Source organism: Nothobranchius furzeri, chromosome 9 (genome assembly GCF_043380555.1).
Source record: "Nothobranchius furzeri strain GRZ-AD chromosome 9, NfurGRZ-RIMD1, whole genome shotgun sequence".
Taxonomy (NCBI): Eukaryota; Metazoa; Chordata; class Actinopteri; order Cyprinodontiformes; family Nothobranchiidae; genus Nothobranchius; species Nothobranchius furzeri.
Window position 1 is genome coordinate 65,363,585 of NC_091749.1, and position 10,615 is coordinate 65,374,199.

General features: G+C 42.0%; 1 protein-coding gene across 3 annotated transcripts in view; it reads right to left on the bottom strand.

Annotated features, from left to right (window-relative positions):
- LOC107381473 (uncharacterized) overlaps window positions 1–10,353 on the bottom strand; it is a 35,270-nt gene extending 24,917 nt beyond the window's left edge. For 2 of the 3 annotated variants that reach the window (XM_015953167.3, XM_054731999.2), the window contains exon 1: window positions 9,850–10,353. The gene's annotated coding sequence lies outside the window, so the exon portion shown is untranslated. Of the gene's footprint in view, window positions 1–1,262; window positions 1,369–9,849 lie in introns of those variants that run through there. The other variant, XM_054732000.2, reaches the window with a different exon arrangement.
- Between the last annotated feature and the right edge of the window lie 262 nt (window positions 10,354–10,615).

The window sequence follows — 10,615 nt, forward strand, 5'->3', positions numbered from 1 at the left end:
CTCCATTCGAGTGTTAAAACTAAATACTGTTTGGAAACATTTTGTGATTTTAGTTTGCTGGTTTAAGGTTAATGAAAGAGAACCAGATTAAATACAGAAAACAACATCTAGGTTTTAGTGTAAGCTTTGGTGTGTGACCTTAATGCAGGTGTGAGATGGTACTCAGAACAACACACCTTGTTGTTTTAAACTCCCAGCCCAGAATAACAGCATAGTTGTAAGTTTTGTCTTTATTTACAGTAATGTGTTATTTTAAGCCTGCTAATAGTTTATTGATTAATTATGTTTTTTGTTCACCATGAAAAATAACAGAGCAGAGGTCAAGCAACTAACTGCAAATATTAAAAAGAAAACTTCAAACAACGACACTTATTCTGAGTCTGCAAAACACTTGAATAAAAAGATCAAAACACGCTTGCAACGAGTCCAGGTCAACAGAGGTAACACCTCGATATGCAGGTCTAAAGCATAATGAACACTCATGATGAATGTGGTTTCCTATTTGAGCGTTCTGGACACACAATCACAACAAAACTCGACTACAGCAGGGTCTATCAAAAGTTCACTCCAGTCACCTCAAGTGTTCCCCAAGGTTCTGTCCTAGGGTCTCTTCTGTTTAAAATGTATCTCCTTCCACTGAGCAAAATTTTAAATACATTTTATGTAATTTTCATTGCTACACAGATGACACCCAGCTTTACTTTTCCACGAAGCCCGCCTCCTCACTCCTTACGAAATTTCTCTCCGAATATCTCCAGGAACCGGGCCGTCATTCATCAAACGTTTGTAGAAATATTCCTAAATAACGTGATGGTGGCGCGCGCAGGTGCAGCGGCTCTAAGCTCGCCAGTTTGGTGCTTGTTTTTATTGTTTTTATTGTTGCTATGTGAATCCACTAACTTTTGCAACGTCGTAGTCTCCTACAGTCGACAGGACTTAATCAATGTGGATCTCAGATACAGTTTGTGTGTCTCGGACGACTATCATCGGACACACAACATCCAGGAGGATATAGCAAGACCGGCGGGGTCTCCGTGGATTGTCTGTCTGCCCTGTGGGCGAAGAAGGAGGCGGAGGGAGAGAAAGCAAAAGAGGGGATGCAGGGCTGGCTCAGAAGCTAGGCTACGTAAACAACCGCATCGGCCAGCACTACCAAGCCTCTTTCTGTCCAACGCCAGATCCATTATCCAGAAAATGGACGAGTTGGAGCTACGGATTGCCACCACGAGTTTTACACGAAACTGCAGCATTATCTTTATTACGGAGTCATGGCTTCATCCGATGATCCCCAATGCTGCAGTCGAGCTGGCAGGCCGCACGCTGCACCGGCATGACCGTAACAGTGGCCGTGTTCGAGTTGAGCTGCGCCTCGCTTGGAAAACAGACGAGAGCAGACGGACGCAGCAGTCTTAAGAACATCATAAAAATGGGGAGCAAAAAAATTGTGATTACAAAAAACACGACAACATTCCATAATGTCAGATTCCCGTTGGGTGTTTTAGTATCAGTTAAGTGACTCAGCTGTTTTTCTACAGAAATATTTATTGGGTAAAATTATTTGTGGTGTTGCGGTTCCCTCATTCCACCATTAGATGCTGTTCCTACGCATGGTCTGAAGTTTTCTTATGTTGAGGAACATTTCCACGCACAGGTACAAAATGATGAATGCCACACAATACGTAAATTAGTTCCTACGCACGAAATACAGACAGGTCTGTGCGTAAATACGGTTGATATGCTTAGTATGAGGATTGCTGTAGGGACTCTGACACTAGTCAGTGACTTGATGCAACCTGCTGGGTTCCTTATAGGAAACTTTTTACTGACTGGCTTAATGACCTGGGGCCTCATTTATCAAGCTTGCTTACGCACATAACGGGGTCGGAAAACTGCGTAAGCAACTTTCCATGCAAACTTTAGGATTTATGAAAGAAACTTAGCGGAAAAATGTGCGCAACTTTAAGTTGACTAAGGACCTGGCTTACGCACATTTTGGACATGGAGAGCACCTGCAGTGCTGCTGCTGAGAAGGATAAAATTATGAAATCCTGCAGCATTACCACTTGTACCGCTTCATTTTCACACAGAACAAGACCCCTCACACGCACACACACACCCATGCGTGCGCACTCACACACAGCCTGAAGCGCAGAATTCGAAATGCAGAATATCAGCAGGGGGACAGATTGAGACAGAATGTCATGCGTCTGTGACAGTGTGTGTGTCCTGTCACTGTGAGCCGATTGATCATGCACCCTGGCTACTTCGTCAGGGGAGATCTTCGTTTGGCTGACTCGTTAGCGTGCGTGACTTTCACCTGGGAGTCTGGGGATTGAATCCTGATTGGACCAATTTTTCATATCCGCCACAGATCTCTCTGAAGAACTCACAACATTGACGGCTTCAGCAACGCTGTGCCACTCCACTCCGTGGATTTTCTCTTGTTTTGCAAAAGCACTTCCTTTCATTTCTCCACCTCACCCACAGGTACCTCAACTTCTGCTTCTGTGAAATTGCGCTTCCTTGATCGGCCTTGATCTACGGTCGCCATGTAATTGGCGGAGCGCTGCAACAGCCGGTATATGTATATGCATGAGATCCACAAGGCACTTTGCATTGACCATTTATGGCAGTAAGTTGGCATGGTGAGGGTGGGATGTGACTAAGAAGCAGCTGAGAAACATTCTAGATAGTTTCTGATTTATGAAGCGGAGACTGCGTGCAACTGTGCGTACTCCATGTTTGATAGGTCACAAACCTGCTTGGCGTAAGTACATTTTTTTGCTGAGCTTAAGTACGGTTTTAGTAAGGATTCTACGCATTGTTTGATAAATGAGACCCCTGTACTAGAATGTTTACTGTGAAGTGCCTTGAGACGACTTGTCGTGATTTGGCGCTATATAAATAAACTGAACTGAATTTAAATGAGGCCCCTGAAGTAAAGCTTTAAAACTCACCTGAATTTCTGACAAAAGGCAAGTAAAATTCTTCGTGCTGAGTCACTGTTGTATCTGAGGCATTCCTAAAATACTCAAGGGTGTGTTTAAGGAGAAGCCTCAGGGTTTGTTTTCTTTATTTGAATTGAATGGTGTTACAGGAAGATCTCTTTAACAATCCAAGCTAGACCAGGGCCTTCGTTTATCAAATATTCGTAGAAAATGTCCGAAAATCCATACTATGAATTAAATTTAGAATGTTTGTTCGAACGATCAAAATCCTGATTTATGAAACATGCGGCGGCCTTTCGTACCAGTTTCGTACGCACGTTCACACCAACGACAAGGGAGAGGATAGTGGACTTATGTGACTTCGCTGACGTGCTGAAGGAGGAAGCTGGGAGCGTGTGTTCTGGTGAACCGCCGAAGCAGCGGCCTGTCGGGTCCTCAGCGGTACCGTGAGTAAACAGCTGATCAACGCAGCGTTTGCTGCAGCTGCTGTATACTGAACCTAAAATGATAATCCTAGTTATTTTTTTGTATTTTTTGCCGAGTGGATTATGGACGTACATTTTTCTTTTGGTCTTTATTTGAACTGAACTGAACTGAATTTATCTGAACTAAACCGAACCGAACGTGACTCTCAGACCTTTCCATTAATTGTTATATAAGTTGTGGAAAAAGATCTGCTTTAATACACACCCGCTTTTGCCTTATGATTATGTGATCATTTGGGTTTGTTTGTTTCAGTCCAGGTTAGGGTGATAAACACTGCAAATTGTTTACATCCTTTGTGTTGTGAAGTCGGTGAGTGTTTCAAGGGAAAATTGTTGATAATTGTATTTATTTCTTATATGTCAGGAGAGAGACCCGGCTGGCACGCCGATTAGATCCCTTAGTTACACCTGCTTCCGTCACAACTTATATATTTAATTTAACAAATATATGCACAATTTAAAAAGTTAAAGGCTTGTTACTTATACGTATAAAATATAACGTAGGCCTTGTTTGAGTTGAGCAGCGCCTCGCCTGGAAAACAGACGAGAGCAGACGGACCCAGCAGGGGGAGTGGCTGAAAGCCGGCATTTAAGTCGGACAGATTTCCCTACATGTGTGGCTCGCGGGTGACGATGGATGAAGATATCGCGTTAGCGTTCACACTTGTTTAATTCTTTATTTTAATGCTGGTGCCTGTTAGCAACTGAAACACATCCTCACATGCTTGTGGATATCATATATTGTATATGGAGACCTGACTGTAATAATAAGTAAAGGTTATCAGCTGTAGCTTCAGTGTGCTCATAGGAAACGTGACAAAAGAACACAAATCACATTTCTCTTTATGGCCTATATAGTTGTCATCAATGTTACATAATTTACAGAATACATGTGACCAACTAACATTTTGCTTTCTACCGCCGGATGTTTGGGTCAGAATGTGAACCAATCAGATCTTAGCATAGGCGTCATTTTAACCGGGGACGCCGGGGACATGTCCCCGGCAAAATTTGTGATTGGCAGCTGTGTCTCCCCCACTTTCAAAAAATCCTGCTGATGAGGATTTTTGTTTTACCAGCTCAGATCTCATACCAGGGGTCGGCAACCTGTTCCCATCAAAGAGCCATTATTACCCGTTTCCCACAGTAATGAAAACACTGGGAGCCACAGCAGTGCAGCGTTGTGGGCGGGGCCTACCCTCAGACAGCAGAGAGCTGCTCACAACCAGGTGACAGCAGCCGGTACCATGGGCGTCACACCCGTGGGGGATGCAACACCCACACTTTTCCAGCTGTTTTGCTCACCTCCACTCCAGTCTGGTTTCTTTAGGTCGCACTCACTCTGTTTGCCTCATCTCCTTCTTCACCTCCCCTATTCTGACAGCCGATGTCGGGTTCAAGGAGAGCAGGAGAGGGAGGGACGGAAGAGCTCGACTGAATTCATAATTTTACATCTTGACATTAGCTGTAAAAAGTCTGAGTTTGATCAAGTGAAGAACAATAATTTGCAGAGGTTTATAACAGGCACAGCGCCAGGTTTTCACTTTTGGGTGGGCCACGGTAATTTTGGACGGACCTTAATAAGCAGAGACTTAAGTGAAGCAGGCAGGTCGCGCTAGAAAATTTTGTTTAAAAAGACGTCATAAATGTGTTCCCCCGTCATTTTTATTTCTAAAATATGAAGTAAAAACTCCCAATTTAATTTTCATTCATTTGTCATTAATATGTAGTCTACACCCGTGCGTTAAGTGGACCATCTTCCAGTAAAAACAAAGCTTCCAGCCCACCTCTCCAAATGCGTAAAATGTGCATCACAGCCACTAGGCGCACCGCGCGCATCGTCAGCTGTCAGCCCAGACAAGAGCAGAGCAACTAGAGAAAGAATAGAGGATAATTGTGTCTGGATGTGGATGGAGATTACATTTTACAGCAGCCTGATCATCATTCAAACACTTAAACCATCACCTGTCTTCTAGTCCACGCTATCAGCATTATTTTAATTGGTGTGTGTGTGTGTGTGTGTGTGTGTGTGTTTTCCACTTCAAACACTGGTCTAACCAACCAGACCAGCATGTCCAGTAACATATTAATGTTACAATTAAACAATTTCACTTCATGTAGGCTAGGAACATTTCACCTGCCGTGGCCCGACCGCTTCTGCTCCACATGAACTTTGTGCGTGATCAAATATCTCTACAATCAATCAATCAATCAATCAATCAAACTTTATTTCAGACAAGGGATATGTCCATAACAAGAATAAAAAAATAAAAAAATAAATAAAAAAATAAAATACAAACACATTCTAATTACAAACCATATAGGCAGTTGCTCCAATGTTTAAAAAGGACTGAGGAGTACCTCGTGTCACTGTAAGATAAAGATGACAGAGCTCTAACAACCGCGTTAGCTGACAAACTCAGTCGGCAGATGAATTTGTACATGAAGAGCCTCAGAAGCGCATGAAAAGTTGGGATGTTACTCGTAACAAACATGTGACTTGCCGAAGTCCATCTAGAGAGCTTCATGAGGATTCTAAAAGCATCCTGATAAGCCACTTGAAGCTTCTTCATTACTACCTTACTATAGTTGCACCACAAGTGGGCTGTATAGAGAGGAGTACAAAAGGAACGAAAGAGGGACACTTTAACAGGATCTGAGCACATGCCAAAGTTACGTGCCAGAGTGTTAGCCTGCATGTACAGCTTACCACACTGCCTCTTAATGTCCTCGTCATCACAGAGGTCACTTCTTAAAATGTGCCCCAAATATTTTACTTTGCTTACCACTTCCAGGACCTGATTTGTTAAGTTAAAAGATGGAAAATTAAGCTTCAGGTCCCCTTTAGTAGCAGCAATCATAACCACACTCTTTTTAGGGTTAAACAGGATGTCAAATTGCTCACCATACTTAGCACATGCCCTGAGCAGCTGCTGCAGGCCTGCGCTATAGGGAGACATGAGGACTAGGACATCTGCATATATTAAATGATTTACCAGTCGGTCACCCACCAAGCATCCAGTCTTACTAGCATTCAGAGTGACAGACAGCCCGTCGAGGTACAGGTTAAAAAGGACAGGTGACAGAATCCCGCCTTGTCTGACTCCATTCGATACGGAGAAAGGTTCAGACACTTCTGTCCCCCACTTTACCTGCATCAGTTGATGAGAGTACCAGAAGTACAAAATCATAATTAGGTAAGAAGGGACCCCTCTGTTTTGTAGCTTGATGAATAATTTCTGATGATTGACTCTGTCAAAGGCCTTAGAGGCATCTAAAAAACACATAAAAACAGAAGTATTATGCCTCATGTATTTGCTTACAGTTTCTTTTAAAGCATAGATACACAAGTCAGTACTAAGTTTACCTTTAAAACCAAACTGATTCTCTGTCGTAGTTATAAAATTTTGCAGTCTTTCCAGCAAAATATGCTCAAACACCTTGGACAACACACTAGCCATAGCAATAGGCCTGTAGTTATCAATACAGGAGATTTTTCCAGTTTTCTCTTTGACTATAGGGACTAAGAGAACAGATAACATATGGTCAGGCAAGATTCCATGCTTCAAAAAGCCGGTAAAGCACAATGAAAGTAACACCTGAGCTCTACAGCTAGCATACTTCATGTGCTCTGCTGATAGTTGATCCGGGCCGCAAGCTTTGTTTAAAGACATTTTCTCTATGGCGAGACGGACTTCATCAGCTCTGACAATCATACCATGATTGTAGTTAATGTTGCCAAGATTGAACCTTTCACTATTTACACAGTTAAAAATTCTGCTAAAGTGATTCCTCCAGGCTTCAACAATGTTCTTGTCTCCTGATACCCCATTTATAGATGCAGGTAGCAGCTGCTTACTGATACAGGAGCGTTTTAACTCCTTCCAGAACTCTGAAACATCATTATTCTTTAGTTTGTTCGCTAAGGAGTTTGCCCGCATTGTTTGCTCATTTCTTTTAATATAGCGAACAGCATTCTTGAACTTAACGTTCGCGGCTTTCTTAGACTCCAATATTGAACCGGATTTTGGTTTACCAGCAGCTGCCCAGGCTTTATAGGCTGCTCTGGACTCAGCATGTAACGCATAAGCATGCTCACTCCATCCTGGAAGCGGTTTAAATTTTGTTGCTCCTTTTTGGCAGAGGAACTCGCTGGCAAGAATCAAGCTGTCCACAATATTTTGATACAAAGTGCATAAGTGCAGCCTGTGCTCCATATGTTCACAGTTAACATCTCTACACTGTAACGTTTCTTTGTGGACACTAACAGATCTCAGACTACAATCTGACAGTAAGTAATATTTCCTAATATCCTCGACTGACACTTTAGCCCAAGTAAGCTTCTCTGTGTGTGAGGGGCTCTGGTGTTGGAGCAGCACAGGCAAAGATTCACAGTTTACCACTAAGGAAACAGGGATGTGATCAGATGTTGCCAGGGTGCTTTATGAGCTGAAGAGGCGACTGGATGCGTCATGCGTCTCCGTATTGGAGACGGGAACAAGCGCTATTCAGCCAAACTTTCATAATTTCATAAAAATAACATTTTTCCAAGTGACACATCCCTCAGAGAGACCGGGTTTCCAGACCGCTTCAGTTAGAGGAAATGAACGAACATCCTTGAGTTTATCCATCAAAATAAACAGTCAAATGGAAATATCTGTAACCTGTCATTTAACTCTTTTGCCTTCTTGTGAAGATTGTTGCAAAGAGAAACAACTAAACCTGATTAACCCCAGAGTCACGCGCACTGCACTGTAGTCCGTGACTGTAAATGAGGGGGAAACGATTTAATCGGATCATTTTCTTTTCAACATGGTTTAATGTAAAGTTTCATTCAGTACAAACTTTAGTTGCACCAATCTAACGAGACAGATCCTGGATTTGTATTCTGAACAGTTTAAACATGTTTAAAACGGAGACATGCGTGGCGCGTCTAAAATTCGCACCTGCTCCGCTATTATGGAAATTAAAATAACAAGATGAATAGCATAATTATTTTAGGCACAGACAACATCCCCCACACTTTTGAAAAGCTTGCAACGCGCCTGGTCGCTCGTGTACGTCAAAGTTATCTTTCATAAAAAGATAATCAATAAAACGATTAAATAAAGTGGATCCAGAAGCTGTAGCCCGTCTCTGCCTTCAATAATATTTTACTGAGCAGGTGCCACTTTTGTCACACGCTTCTTTTTAAAACATGTTTAGACTGTTCAGAATACAAATCCAGGCTCTGTCACGTTTGATTGTTGTAATTAAACTTTGTAGGTGGGGAAGGTCAGAAAGCAGCTCGGAAGCGCCTATTATTACGCACAAGCGTGACGCGTCAACCCGGTCTCACAGTAAGACCGGGTTGGACCTGTTCAGGTTTACGCAGACAATCTTTACATTTAGAATTGGCATACAGATGTAAAATTAATGCAGTAAAATATAAAGCATTTTATTTAAATATCCATTCATTATTTTATAAGCACAGAGAGCCGCATCAGATGGATGGAGGAGCCGCATGCGGCTCCAGAGCCGCAGGTTGCCGACCCCTGTGCTAGCCTACTTTATTGTCCCCAGCAATTTTTAAGCCCCACTCAAGTGTATGGTTATTGTCCCCAGCAATTCTGACAACAAACTGAAGCCCTTGGATCTTAGATCAGGTGAGAGCCAGGCATTTCCTGTCATGCCCTATGTTTTGCAGCCGAGGGAGAGCAACTGCAGCACCTTGCTCCAAAATCTGCGGCCGCCTTTGATCTCACAAGGTTATCAGTGCCTACGTATGCATGACGTCAGAGCAAGTCGGCGTCAAGTGGGACACAAATCTAACCCATCTAATCTCCTGTATCATGTGACGTTATGTGACCGTCGTGGAAGCCACTGTCACGTGATGCAAGACTGTTCCATTTAACCGTTTTCTTTGACCAAGGAAGGACAGTGTCCTGTAAGCAAGGCACCTGGCCTCGCAAGACATCGCCTCGCAAGGTCAAGCGCCTTGACATTGAGAAACACCCACAGTGTCAGATTCCTGTCGGTCACGTGTGGGTTTTATTCGTTTTAGCACCAATTATGCGAAAAAGTCTACCACTGGAAGGTTATTAGGCCTTATTACTGAAACAACTAAAACATCAGGCTGTAATTGTGGTTTCATGTAATCTAATTTAACGCAGTTTATGTAAGTGGAAGCACACCTGATTTAAAATGAATGGTAATTAAAATAATTCCACAGACCATAATAACCTGCTGCTGCTTGTTACCGGTTCCAGCACATGTAAAATGTGCAGGGAACAGCTCCAGCTGTAAAGATCAGGAAGCATTGATGACTCAAGACTAAATAATCAACACAGATCTGTCAAGAATTACTAAAATTATATTCTAAACTTAGTTAACTAAGTCAACATGTAATAAAGAACACTAAGGAAAGCATGTTTTACCGTGAATTAAGCAGCAAGGAACTCTTTCAGCAGGAAACAGAAAACTATAACTTCAAGGGTTGTCCTTCATCTGAATGAATCAAATCGGCTCAGTATTAAATACACCACGGATTGTCAAATGTTTAACAAGTTACAATAAAGCTGTATTAATTAACATTTAAGATCGCAATCTACTTCCTCGTCCATCATACCCTGGGACTTTCCACCCAGTTATACAAACAATGAATTTTTTTCCTTCCGCCTTTTAGCTACATAAAGATAAAATGTCAAATAAAAACATATTTCAGATGTTAACTCTATCAGTTAAATTAAAACTAATGTTTATTGTGTTCTGAACAGATTCAAGGTTACACCATGACCGTTTCCCAGTAACCAAACAACAGTTGTAAAAAAAAAAAACTGGATCTCACTAAACTTCAACCGTTTCCCAAAATGTCTCAAAGCTTTTTTTAACTTCTCTATTTCCTGGTGTGGATATCAGGGCCTACAGTACATACACAACAGCTTTTGGTGAGATTATCTCATTATCATTCAATTACTCCAAAGGGGTGAAACCAAAGTGCTGAACACAACAAGGAAGAAAAAGAGCATTTTTATAAACATTTTCTATGTTGGAAATCAGTAAAAAAAAAAAAAAAAAAAAAAGATCCAGAGCCATTCAAAAACGACCTACTGATGTGGTGGTGGTTCTGTAGTGTTTTTATCAGGATTGAGATGACAGAAACACTAGAATCAAAACAATATAAGATCGGTTTAAACAGACAGC